The sequence below is a fragment of the Schistocerca nitens genome, chromosome 1 (genome assembly GCF_023898315.1).
Source record: "Schistocerca nitens isolate TAMUIC-IGC-003100 chromosome 1, iqSchNite1.1, whole genome shotgun sequence".
Classification (NCBI taxonomy): Eukaryota; Metazoa; Arthropoda; class Insecta; order Orthoptera; family Acrididae; genus Schistocerca; species Schistocerca nitens.
Window position 1 is genome coordinate 375,932,862 of NC_064614.1, and position 12,729 is coordinate 375,945,590.

A 12,729-nucleotide genomic window follows, 5' to 3' on the forward strand; every position below is an offset into this window, starting at 1 on the left:
CAGTGTGGTAATTCTTATCAAAACAAAGAAGAAAGAGAGTGCTTAACTCCTGTCAACAACGAGGTCATTAGAGACGGATAGTATATCTTATCAGTGTTGAACTACTCCATAGCGTCTACCGCTTCGTACAGACAGATAAAAACGTGACTAAATAACGTCAGACATCTAAATTAGAGAAAATTTGTATTTTATCCTTTCGACGCATATCAGATATGTCTATGAAAGACAGAAAATTTGCTTACACGGGGTGATTCAGAGAGAAAGAACAGATTTCAGTTGTTTATTACTTCTTAACTCACCAGGTGTGGTCTCTCAGACTCGCGAAATTTTTCTAACTCGCTCTCCAAGGCCAGTTGTGGTGGAATGCTTCTACACTCCCCCTACCCTCTTTAAACTACCAAGCCTACTATGTTTTGTTATCGGTTGAGTTATCGCCTTCTGTTTATTGTTGACACGTGTTATTGATAGGTGTTGGAGTCTCCTAGACAGCGCCTGGTGAACTACGTACCTTTTTTCTTCAGTAGGGTTTGGTATAACTCAAAATGTGCTGGCACGAATGTGTCATTTTTAACTTTCCCCAGTTTGATGACATTGTTAGTCGGTGTATGGAGGAAGGTGTCAGTGATATAGATCAAAAAATAAACGAAAAAGACGACGCTTTTACATTAGCCAGTGATCACAGTTCTGTTATCGAACAAGAGTATCATTCAGAGGAAGAACTTCTAGAAAGTGTGATGAGGATCTGTCTGTTTCTCCAATGAAATACTTAAAGTGTCTGTAAAACCGAATGTGTTCTCATCATCATCATCATCATCATTTAAGACTGATTATGCCTTTCAGCGTTCAGTCTGGAGCATAGCCCCCTTATAAAATTCCTCCATGATCCCCTATTCAGTGCTAACATTGGTGCCTCTTCTGATGTTAAACCTATTAGTTCAAAATCATTCTTAACCGAATCCATGTACCTTCTCCTTGGTCTGCCCCGACTCCTCCTACCCTCTCCTGCTGAACCCATGAGTCTCTTGGGTAACCTTGCTTCTCCCATGCGTGTAACATGACCCCACCATCTAAGCCTGTTCGCCCTGACTGCTACATCTATAGAGTTCATTCCCAGTTTTTCTTTGATTTCCTCATTGTGGACACCCTCCTGCCATTGTTGCCATCTACTAGTATCTGCAATCATCCTAGCTACTTTCATATCCGTAACCTCAACCTTGTTGATAAGGTAACCTGAATCCATCCAGCTTTCGCTCCCATACAACAAAGTTGGTCGAAAGATTGAACGGTGCACAGATAACTTAGTCATGGTACTGACTTCCTTCTTGCAGAGGAGAGTAGATCGTAGCTGAGCGCTCACTGCATTAGCTTTGCTACACCTCGCTTCCAGTTCTTTCACTATGTTGCCATCCTGTGAGAATATGCATTCTAAGTACTTGAAACCGTCCACCTGTTCTAACTTTGTTCCTCCTAGTTGGCACTCAATCCGTTTATATTTCTTTCCCACTGACATTACTTTCGTTTTGGAGATGCTAATCTTCATACCATAGTCCTTACATTTCTGATCTAGCTCTGAAATATTACTTTGCAAACTTTCAATCGAATCTGCCATCACAACAAAGGCATCCGCATATGCAAGACTCCTTATTTTGTGTTCACATATCTTGATCTCACCCAGCCAGTCTATTGTTTTCAACATATGATCCATAAATAATATGAACAACAGTGGAGACAGGTTGCAGCCCTGTCTTACCCCTGAAACTACTCTTAACCATGAACTCAATTTACCGTCAACTCTAACTGCTGCCTGACTATCTATGTAAAGACCTTTAATTGCTTGCAAAAGTTTGCCTCCTATTCCATAATCTCGTATAACAGACAATAACTTCCTCTTAGGAACCCGGTCATACGCCTTTTCTAGATCTATGAAGCATAGATACAATTCCCTGTTCCACTCATAATACTTCTCCATTATTTGCCGTAAGCTAAAGATCTGGTCCTGACAACCTCTAAGAGGCCTAAACCCACACTGATTTTCATTCAATTTGTCCTCAACTAATACTCGCACTTTCCTTTCAACAATACCTGAGAAGATTTTACCCACAACGCTGATTAAAGAGATAACTCTGTAGTAGTTACAATCTTTTCTGTTTCCATGTTTAAAGATTGGTGTGATTACTGCTTTTGTCCAGTCTGATGGAACCCGTCCCGACTCCCAGGCCATTTCAATTATCCTGTGTAGCCATTTAAGACCAGACATTCCACTGTATTTGATGAGTTCCGACTTAATTTCATCCACTCCAGCTGCTTTATTGCACTGCAATCTATTGACTATTATCTTCACTTTCTCAAATGTGATCCTATTTCCATCATAATTCCTATCCCATTCTACCTCGAAATCTGAAACATTGCTGATCGTATTTTCACCTACATTGAGGAACTCTTCAAAATATTCCCTCCATCTGCCCAAGGCATCCACAGGATTCACCAGCAGTTTTCCTGACCTTTCCAAAATACTTGTCATTTCCTTCTTACCTCCCTTTCGAAGACTGCTAATTACACTCCAGAATGGTTTTCCAGCAGCTTGACCCATAGTCTCCAACCTGTTTCCAAAGTCTTCCCAAGATTTCTTCTTGGATGCTGCAATTATCTGTTTGGCTTTGTTTCTTTCTTCAACATAACTTTCTCTGTCTACCTGAGTTCTAGTATGTAGCCATTTTTGATACGCCTTCCTTTTCCTTTTACAGGCTGCCTTGACTGTGTCATTCCACCAAGCTGTTTGCTTCATCCTACTTTTACACACTACTGTTCCAAGACATTCTTTAGCCACTTCTAGTACTGCGTCCCTGTACCTTGTCCATTCCTTTTCCAATGACTGTAATTGACTACATTCAACTAACTGGTACCTTTCTGAGGTCGCTGTTATGTACTTGTGCCTGATTTCCTTATCCTGAAGTTTCTCCACTCTTATCCTCCTACATATGGACCTGACCTCCTGCACTTTCGGCCTCACAATCCCAATTTCACTGCAGATTAATAATGATCAGTGTCATCAAAGAATCCCCTGAATACACGTGTATCCTTCACAGCCTTCCTGAATTCCTGATCTGTTATTATATAGTCAATGACAGATCTAGTTCCCCTGCCTTCCCAAGTATACCGGTGAATGTTCTTATGTTTAAAAAAGGAGTTTGTGATTACTAAGCCCATACTGGCACAGAAATCCAAGAGTTGTTTCCCGTTCCTGTTGGCCTCCATATCCTCTCCAAATTTACCCATAACCTTTTCATACCCTTCTGTTCGATTTCCAATCCTGGCATTAAAATCACCCATGAGCAGAACACTGTCCTTGTCCTTTACTCTAACAACTACATCACTGAGTGCCTGATAAAACTATCCATCTTGATGTGTCCCTTCACAATGCGAATATACTGACACAATCCTAATTTTCTTGCTAGACACTGTCAAATCTATCCACATCAGTCGTTCGTTTACATACCTTACTGCAACTACGCTGGGTTCCATTTCTTTCCTGATGTAAAGCCCTACACCCCATTGTGCTATTCCTGCTTTGACTCCTGACAGGTAGACCTTGTATTCTCCCACTTCCTCTTCTTTCTCACCCCTTACCCGAATGTCACTAACAGCTAAAACGTCCAGCCCCATCTTACTTGCAGCCTCTTCCAGCTCTACCTTCTTCCCAGAGTAGCCCCCATTGATATTAATGGCTCCCCATCTCATGTCCATTTGTTTGCCAAGTCGTATCTTAGGAGTCCCTGGTTTGTCAGTTAGAGGTGGGACTCCATCACCTCCTAAGGTCCGAAGTATTTTGCTCTGATTGTTGCTAGCATGATATTTAAAGTACCAGGGAAGCAGGTTGCTAGCCTTACTTGCCCCGAGTCCCATTGAGTTTTACCCCTAACGGTTGGGGAACTAACCGGTGGATTTGGTAGTCTTTGCCGTATGAGCACAAAGGTGACCACGACTCAGAATATGTCCGAGATGCCCAGCCTTATTCCAAAGTAGCTGGTATCCCGACTGTTGGGACCACTTACTTGGCCACTCATACGTTGCCCGTGGTTCATGAACTAGGATATGACTACAGGAATCCACACCATGAACTACGAATGTGTTCTCAGTGGTAATAAAAATGTACTTCCCAGCAATGAAGTCCACTTTGACAAACTTTCTTTTTGTACCTATCGGGTGGAATTTTTATGCGCAAATTTAAACCCTGTAATTTAGCTTTATTTGGAAATTTATTTGCTACAAAGATTGTATAATTATTCTGAATGTAAAATCGGTATTCTAACAGTCTATTTATGTGTAGTATTTAAAAGAACCACACAAAATTATATGTTTTCGTGTGATAAATAGAAAAATGCTGCAGGCTTTGTTTAGTGCAATAAAATAAACTAGAAGAATTTAAACAACACTTAAATAATTGTAAAAATAAATGTTATATAGCATTAATTAATAATTTCAAATGATTTTGCCTTAAATCTCCGTTTAAACATAGAGATCCCAGAGACCCCAACTCGTGGTATATGTTACAGAAATGTCACCTCGCGAGTTAAGGGTTACAGAGAAACTATGAAAGATAGAAACATATTGTTCACGTCACCGGATACAGAAAGATTCAAAGTTTCATGTTCGCACAGACACGATACTGCACACTCACACTCAACAGGAGCACCATGCTTTGCTAGAGAAGAAACAAAACGATTGTCCATTTCATTCCACACACGAATCAACAAGTCCCTTTTCAGTGAACCAGCAGCTTCAACAATTCGACTTCTCAGCTCTTCAAGAGTAGTTTCCACAGGTGGAAGAAAGACTCTGTCTTTTATGTTTCCCCCACTGCAAAAAAAATTGCAAGTTCTGAGGTCTGGTGGCATGGGAGCACAAAAGCAGCGAAAAAGATCTTGTTGTACACCTCTTCCAGTCCAGTGTTGTGGGGCGGTGCTAATAAGCTAACGCCACATCTCAAAGTGAAAGTGAGGCTTCGTATGCAGGCGTTGTTTTAGAACACGCCACACCATTGTTTGAGGGAGTTGAAGTTCCTGACCTGTCCGTCATATGGACTTCATAGGACTCCAGGTGAGCACATATCGGATATGCTCGACATTTTCATCAGACATGCGTGGGCGACCCATGCTTTTCCCTTTGAATACGCAACGAACTTCCAACAATTTTTTATTCCAATAATTAATTGCCTTTTACAGAGGCGGCTCCCTTCTGAATCGACGGTGGGGGCCCCTTGTAGTTGCACTTTACAATGGATTGAGTTTGCGCAAATTCCAACACACAAAATTGTTGGATGGTAGGTTATGTTGCTACAAACAAAAACAGCGCAGTGCAGCTGTGTCAAAAGTTTGAACCTTCCTCTATCCAGTGATATGCGCAATGTATTTCTATGTTTTATAGGTTGTCTGTAATAAACAACTGAAACATGTTCTTTCTTTTTGAATCACCCGGTATTGTTACAAATTCTAAGTGGCCGCAAATGAGAAATCCAAACTGCGTGATGGACGTCCACGCTCCATAACGGAAAGTGATGGTCAGGCCCTTGGACTATATGTAAAGTAGGCTAGGGGGCAGAATTGACGACAGTGTAAGGTACCTGGGCAAGCACAAGTGTTTCGGAGCACAACGTTCAACCGAGCGAGGTGGCGCAGTGGTTAGCACACTGGACTCGCATTCGGGAGGACGACGGTTCAATCCCGTCTACGGCCATCCTGATTTAGGTTTTCCGTGATTTCCCTAAATCGTTTCAGGCAAATTCCGGGATGGTTCCTTTGAAAGGGCACGGCCGATTTCCTTCCCAATCCTTTCCTAACCCGAGCTTGCGCTCCGTCTCTAATGACCTCGTTGTCGACGGGACGTTAAACACTAACCACCAACCAACCACAACGTTCAGTGAACATTGTTTATCACGGGCCTCCACAGCAGATGACCTCTATGTGTTTCCATGTTAACCATAAGATATCGTCAGTTACGGTTGTAGTGGACACTAGACCATCGACACTGCACCGTCGATCAATGGAAACTTAACACTTGATCAGAGAATCACGTTTTTAAGTTACGTCATATCGATGGTCGTGTGTGGTCACGCTGTCATCCAAGCGAACATACGGCAATATTCTGCCGCAGGTGCACGTTCACCTAGGTTTTCATAGGATCTGTGGTAGAAATCAAAGGTTTCGTGACAAGTGTGGATCACGTGAACATTACTGCGGACCACTTGTACGTCTTCATGTTTTGTGTCTTTCCCGATGGTATTAGCATCTTCCGACAGGATACCTTCAGATCTACCTGTATTTCGTAACTTAGCTTACAAAAGCGAGACTCCAACTGTAGATTCTCACACTGACAGCTTATGTTGACATACTTGTCTCTTCGTGTCACAAGGGCATAATTATGCTACAGTCTTTTGGGTAGCATGATACAAAACAAACGTTGGTGTTTTAGGCATATGATCTGAACCAGATGCAACACATCTGGGGAAACCACTCGCCCGTAATTTAGCAGGAATTACGTCACCTGTGCGTAGGCGTCTGGCACTACATACCATCGGAAGCCCGCGAAGGATTTGTCAGATCCATGCCAAGCATACTTCTTGCTGTTGTATTTGCCAAATATGAAGCAACATACTGTTAAACAGCTGGTCCCAATGTTTTGGCTTATCAGAGTATTTCATAATATTATTTAATATATTTTGTATTACACTGTACATTAAAAAAATAATTTTTCTGTTAACCTAATCAAACTATTTCTATTTCCGTACTATCAGCACATATTCAACATCGATGTTTGCCGCTGTAAGTGAGAAATAATGGTATGTAGCAAAAACTCATATTGCGCACAGTCACCAAGCGAGATTCTGAATTCTTACATTTGCTAAAGAACTTCGGTATCTGCCAGATATTACTCTTTCACAATAACAAACACAAGTAATAGTTATTATTCATATATGCTAAATGAAATGCTGGTTACGGCTAGTTTGGTATATTACCACTTGATGGAACTAATAAGAAAAATTATCTGTTTATTCGGAATATTCCCACTTTAAATATCGTGTTCAGTATTTTAATTAGCCCTCTCCCGTTTAGATTAGTTAAATAGTAATGCAATATGAATTTAAAAAAAACGTATTTCTATAATAGAAATATTTTGTAGAATCTGACGTTATTTAGTAGCCTATGGCAAAGCAGAGAGTGAGAGAGAGAGGTAGAGAGAGAGAGAGAGAGAGAGAGAGAGAGAGAGAGAGAGAGAGAGAGAGAACTGACTGTTCGTATTACTTGAAATTTACTTTTGCGTCACTAAAATAATTTGAGAGTGCTTCGTTTTGTCATTTAGAAATATTTCATGAATCATATTCCCACTATTCAAAACAATATGTTCGTTGAAATCACTCTATCCATGCAGTTTTGCGTGAACGATAATTTGGAAAAGAGAACAAAAAAATGTTAGAACGTCAACTTCAAAGAAAAAAGAAAAAGAAGGCTAACTGCCATGCAGTGATTTATTTCAGATCTTTTGCAGCGCAGCCAGAGTGGACTCAAGCTATCTATTGCAAGGCAAGAATTTGTTGTATGGCGTAAATGAAAATTGTTGACAGAACATTAGGAACAATTTTTATTAGTGAAATAACATGGAAATTCAGTGTGCGTTTTTGTAATAGGGCAGATTTGAATTACGCAACAGTTAGGCATCCTGAGAATTCTTATAACTCATTCCTGTATGCAGTCTAATTTACACACATTCAGATACATTTCAGATTAATTAAAATCACATTCCCAAAAAGTAATTTCCAGAAATAAGTTCATGTTAAAAAGTAGGGTAGCTTTGCGATTCTAGATGTGAATCGGTAACTGGAATTTAAAAATCAGACAGTTCTCAGAAATTCAGTTGAAACAGTTTCAGCGTACAACTCCCAAAATACAGGTAACTTCCATTAAGCGTAGCTAGCCAGAAATACCTTTCTCTTCTTCTCTTTTTTGTAACTGCATATTGAATTCCTTTCTGAGCCATTGACAGCTTTATTAATGAGTAATAAAGATAATGTTTTCTCTAATGTTGTAGGTATGGAGATCACTCTTTTTCTCAAATTGTGATGGATTATATAAGACAAATTTCATTAGCGAATGTACGTATTATGACGGTGCAGTTAAAATGCCTAAATCCTTATAGAGGTACCTCCATGATGACCATAGGTGAATGCCAAATATTATCCTTACTGCTCACTTTTGTGCAACCAATATTCTTTTTCTAAGTGGTCAATTACCCCAGAAAATTATTCCACAAGATATTAATGAGCGGAAATGTGCAAAATATGTCAGGAAGTCAATTCGTTTGTTTCCAAGACTAGCAGTTATACCAACAGCAAAATTAGCTGAACTTAATTGCTTGAGCAGCTCAATTCGTTCAAGAAGAGCGAAATTTTGTTGTGGGGAACAATATATCATGGCCTGGCCGACAATTTTTACACGTCTCTCGTTCGTACGTAAATATTAGGACAGTCGTACACACAAAAAGTCTTGAAAAATATACTGTTTAGCTGTATAATGCATTACCTGTATAAGCCTGCCGATTCGTTCGCCACCAGACTACGACTACTGACAGTGGACACGAGTGTCTAGTTCTCATCCAGAACAAACGTATTTAGGTATCTCTTGGTTTAACAAAAGAAATCAAGGTGAAGGCCACAGCAGATAATTTGAAAAAGCACGTCTTGTATCCTGGGACATCCTTATCTATTTCGAACATCGTGGAGGGACGCAAAATTCTCATTCGATTTGATCAAGAATATTGGGGAAGAGGTTTTGATTTCCTTAGGAGGGAAGAACGAATAAGATGATACTTCGAGGAAGGCTAAACATCAGGCCTTCAGATACAAGGATGTTAGGTACTCGACAAATTTCTGTCACTATGTGTGAGGAAAATACACACATCAAAGAGTTTCCCTCACCCATGTTACCAGAACTCTTAAAGATAGACGTTGACTGTAGATATTATATCTCAGCACAGTTCCTTTGACTGTTCAGAGGTTTCACTAAACCAGCCCAAGGATGTAAATAATCATGCTTGAGCAGCTCCTATTAAACGAGGGGATCCGACAGCCGGTCAGTCCCAGTCATTCCACCAGGAAGAAGGTAAAAATTGCTCTGAGCACTATGGCACTTAACTTCTGAGGTCATCAGTCCCCTAGAACTTAGAACTACTTAAACCTAACTATCCTAAGAACATCACACACATCCATGCCCGAGTCAGGATTCGAAGCTGCGACCGTAGCGGTCGCGCGGTTCCAGACTGTAGCGCCTAGAACCGCTCGGCCACTCCGGCCGGCGGATGAAGGTACACGGGTCGTGTTGTCTGTAGTTCAACCGTGCCTACACGGTAAATACCGCGGTTCGATCGCGTCCGCATTGTGCCTTTGGGCCAGGAAGGGCTCTCGAAAAGGGAAGTGTCCAGGTGTCTCGGAATGAACCAAAGCGATGTTGTTCGGATGTGGAGGAAATACAGAGAGACATGAACTGTTCACGGGACGTCGTGTCACGACTCAAACAGTGCGCAATAGGCTGTATGATGCGCAACTTCACTCCCGACGTCCACGGCGAGGTCCATCTTTGCAACCACGACACCATGCAGTGCGGTACAGATGAGCCCAACATTAAGCCGAATGGACCGCTCAGGATTGACCTCACGTTCTCTCCACCGATGAGTGTCGCATACGCCTTCAACCAGACAATCGTCGTAGACGTGTCTGGATGCAACCCTGTCAGGCTGAACGTCTTAGACACAGTGTCCAGTGAGTGCAGCAAGGTGGACGTTCCCTGCTTTTTTGGGGTGGCATTACGTGGGGCCGACGTATGCCGCTAGTGGTCATGGAAGGCGCCGTAACGTGAATGCCATCCTCCGACCGATAGTGTAAACATATCGGCAGCATATAGGCGAGGCATTTTTCTTCATGGACGACAATTCGCTCGCCCATCGTGCAGATATTGTGATGACTTCTTTCAGGATAACGACATCGCTGGACTAGAGTGGCCAGCATGTTCTCCAGACATGAACCCTATCGAATATGCCTGGGATGGATTGAAAAGGGCTGTTTATGGACTACGTGACTCACCAACCACTCTGAGGTATCTACGCCGAATTGCCGTTGAGGAGTGGAACAATGTGGACCAACAGTGCCTTGATGAACTTGTGGATAGTATGCCACGACGAATACAGGCATGCATCAATGCAAGAGGAGGTGCTACTGGATATTAGAGGTACCAGTGTGTACAGGAATCTGGAGCACCGCCTCTGAAGGTCTCGTTGTATGGTGGTACAACATGCAGCGTATGGTTTTCATGAGCAATTAAAAGGGCGGAAATGATATTTATGTTGACTTCTATTCCAATTTTCTGTACCGGTTTCGGAACCCTCACAACCGAGGTGATGCAAAACTTTTTTGATATGTGTAGAAAAAAAAATATCACGTAGAATGGTACTAAATGAAGAACGGAGAGAGAAAGTTATTTCAGTTTAAACTGAAGATAGGGAAAAATAGTAAAAATCTCTGTTCAGTATGAATCTTTTAGTTTCTGGTGTAATGAAAGAGAGAAATACTTCCCAGTACTTTTTTCGGCTGTTGGAACATCATAATAGCAATGCTTTGATCTGCAGTGATAGTTCTCGTACTTCGTTTAAAAATTCGGCGTATGCATCTCACCGAGTGATCGAGTATTTCAATTTTGTCGCTAACCACTACTATCTAGCCGGAACGATTGCTAACGTGTACCAATGTGTGTGTTAAATGACAGTATACTATAAGTGCGACTATACGAATACTGTTGACATACATATGAAATTGCGAAGTGTGAGTGTAGGTGGCGCATATTATCCTTTCTGCATACCATTTGCACATGGAATACAATACTACTGCTCTCAGTTATGCGGCAGATTTTTAAGTAGTGTAGTATTTGCACTGGAGTACTCTCGTAACAGGATACTGTCGCGAAAATTCCTCTAAACGCGTTTCAGATAGACGGCCGTATTTAGCGCCAGTTACATTCCAGCGTGGCCCTGTGTACAGTGGGTATGTGAAGTGGCTACGTTACCACACAACTCTTAATAATGTTGAGCACTTGAGAGATTTCAAATTTATCTGTTGAGCTACACTATGTACCTGTGTGTCAACTTTGGTCAGAGGAGTGCAAATTTTTTTTTTGTTAAAATTATGACTGCCCTTAAGTTGTTGCGGCAAGCGGATTATAACTACAGATTCATTTTACTGCATTAAGCTAACGGATTCCACTATGTGTAAATAGCTGCGTTACACCGCTTTTTGTATCATTGTTTCTTCATTTTGCCACAACTGTGAGCTTCCTAATCCACGTCTAAGTAGATTCGTAATAGTACTGCAAGTTAAGAGTAAAAGATGCTATGAAGTTATAGATAAATCCCAGAGAAAACGAAGTTAATTGGTTTCAAAAGTTTTAATACAGGGTGTGCCACATAAATCTGGTACGCCTCACGCCCGAAATTTAGTCGCAATGAACCAACTAAAAAATAATGGATAATAGTAACACTAAAAACATGTAGTTATTTGTTTATAAGAGATGCTGGATGTAGTGGCCGTGGGCATCTAGCTATCGCTGCCTCCCTGAGATGAATTTACCGTCAACACTATGTAATTCTGCAGACGTGATGTTGTTAATTCCTCTAATAATGTTACGTTTAAGGTCGTCTATTGTGCGAGGGTTGTCACCATACACTTTGCTTTTTAGTGTTCCCCATAAATAAAAATCACACGATGTTAAGTCTAGGTCCCCAGGGAACACGCTGGTGATGTGGGCCATACTTTGGTTGGATATACAGGTTCCATGCGTCTGCTAATTGTGATGGCAATAATCAAATATCTTTAGATATATAGCACAATTTGAGGTGTAAATGAAAAACAAAAGAAAAGAAATGAGGCCAATAATGCACATTCCGGACGACGCACACCAAACACGTATCTTCTCTGCATGGAGAGGTTCTTCATTTACAATATGTGGGTTGTCCTGCAACCGGTATCTGTTTACATAACATGATAAAATGATACCAAGCCCTACCTGACATGAAGTACGACGAGGTGTCCAAGTAACCGTTAGCAACTGATGTTAACAGCCAGTTACAGTAACGAACTATTTTTTCCCGATCCTCAAATATCAACTCTTACAACACATTCATACGACACGCTTTTAATTTGTGGCCTTTAATACTCGGTGGCACGATATACTAAATACACCAATCCACTGCGTTAAACTACTGTCGACTTCCGAGGACTTCTCGTAATGTCTATGCGAATTGTGTCTATGGTTTCAAGGGTCCTCACTGTCGGCCGCCTATTCCTCTGCACATTCTGAACGAATTCTACAGTTCTCCATTTCTTGAATAGATCTTGAATGGTGATGATCGTGGGGAGTTTCCTACCAGAATACTTGACTTGAAACATTTCTTTACATTCACTGATGGAGCTGTCTTTATGTAACACTCTAAAATTCGCTGATCTAATACAAACTGTCCCATTTCTGAAACAATTAAACAATACGAGCTTCTCACAACAACCGACGCACGAACACACAGTTTACTTCAATTTCCGATAAAACGCAGTGTAGCCTACTTTCGAGACAGTGTTACCACATCACAAACAATTCTGCTGCATACGGTTAACCGGTAAGTGAGGCGTGGGGCACCCTG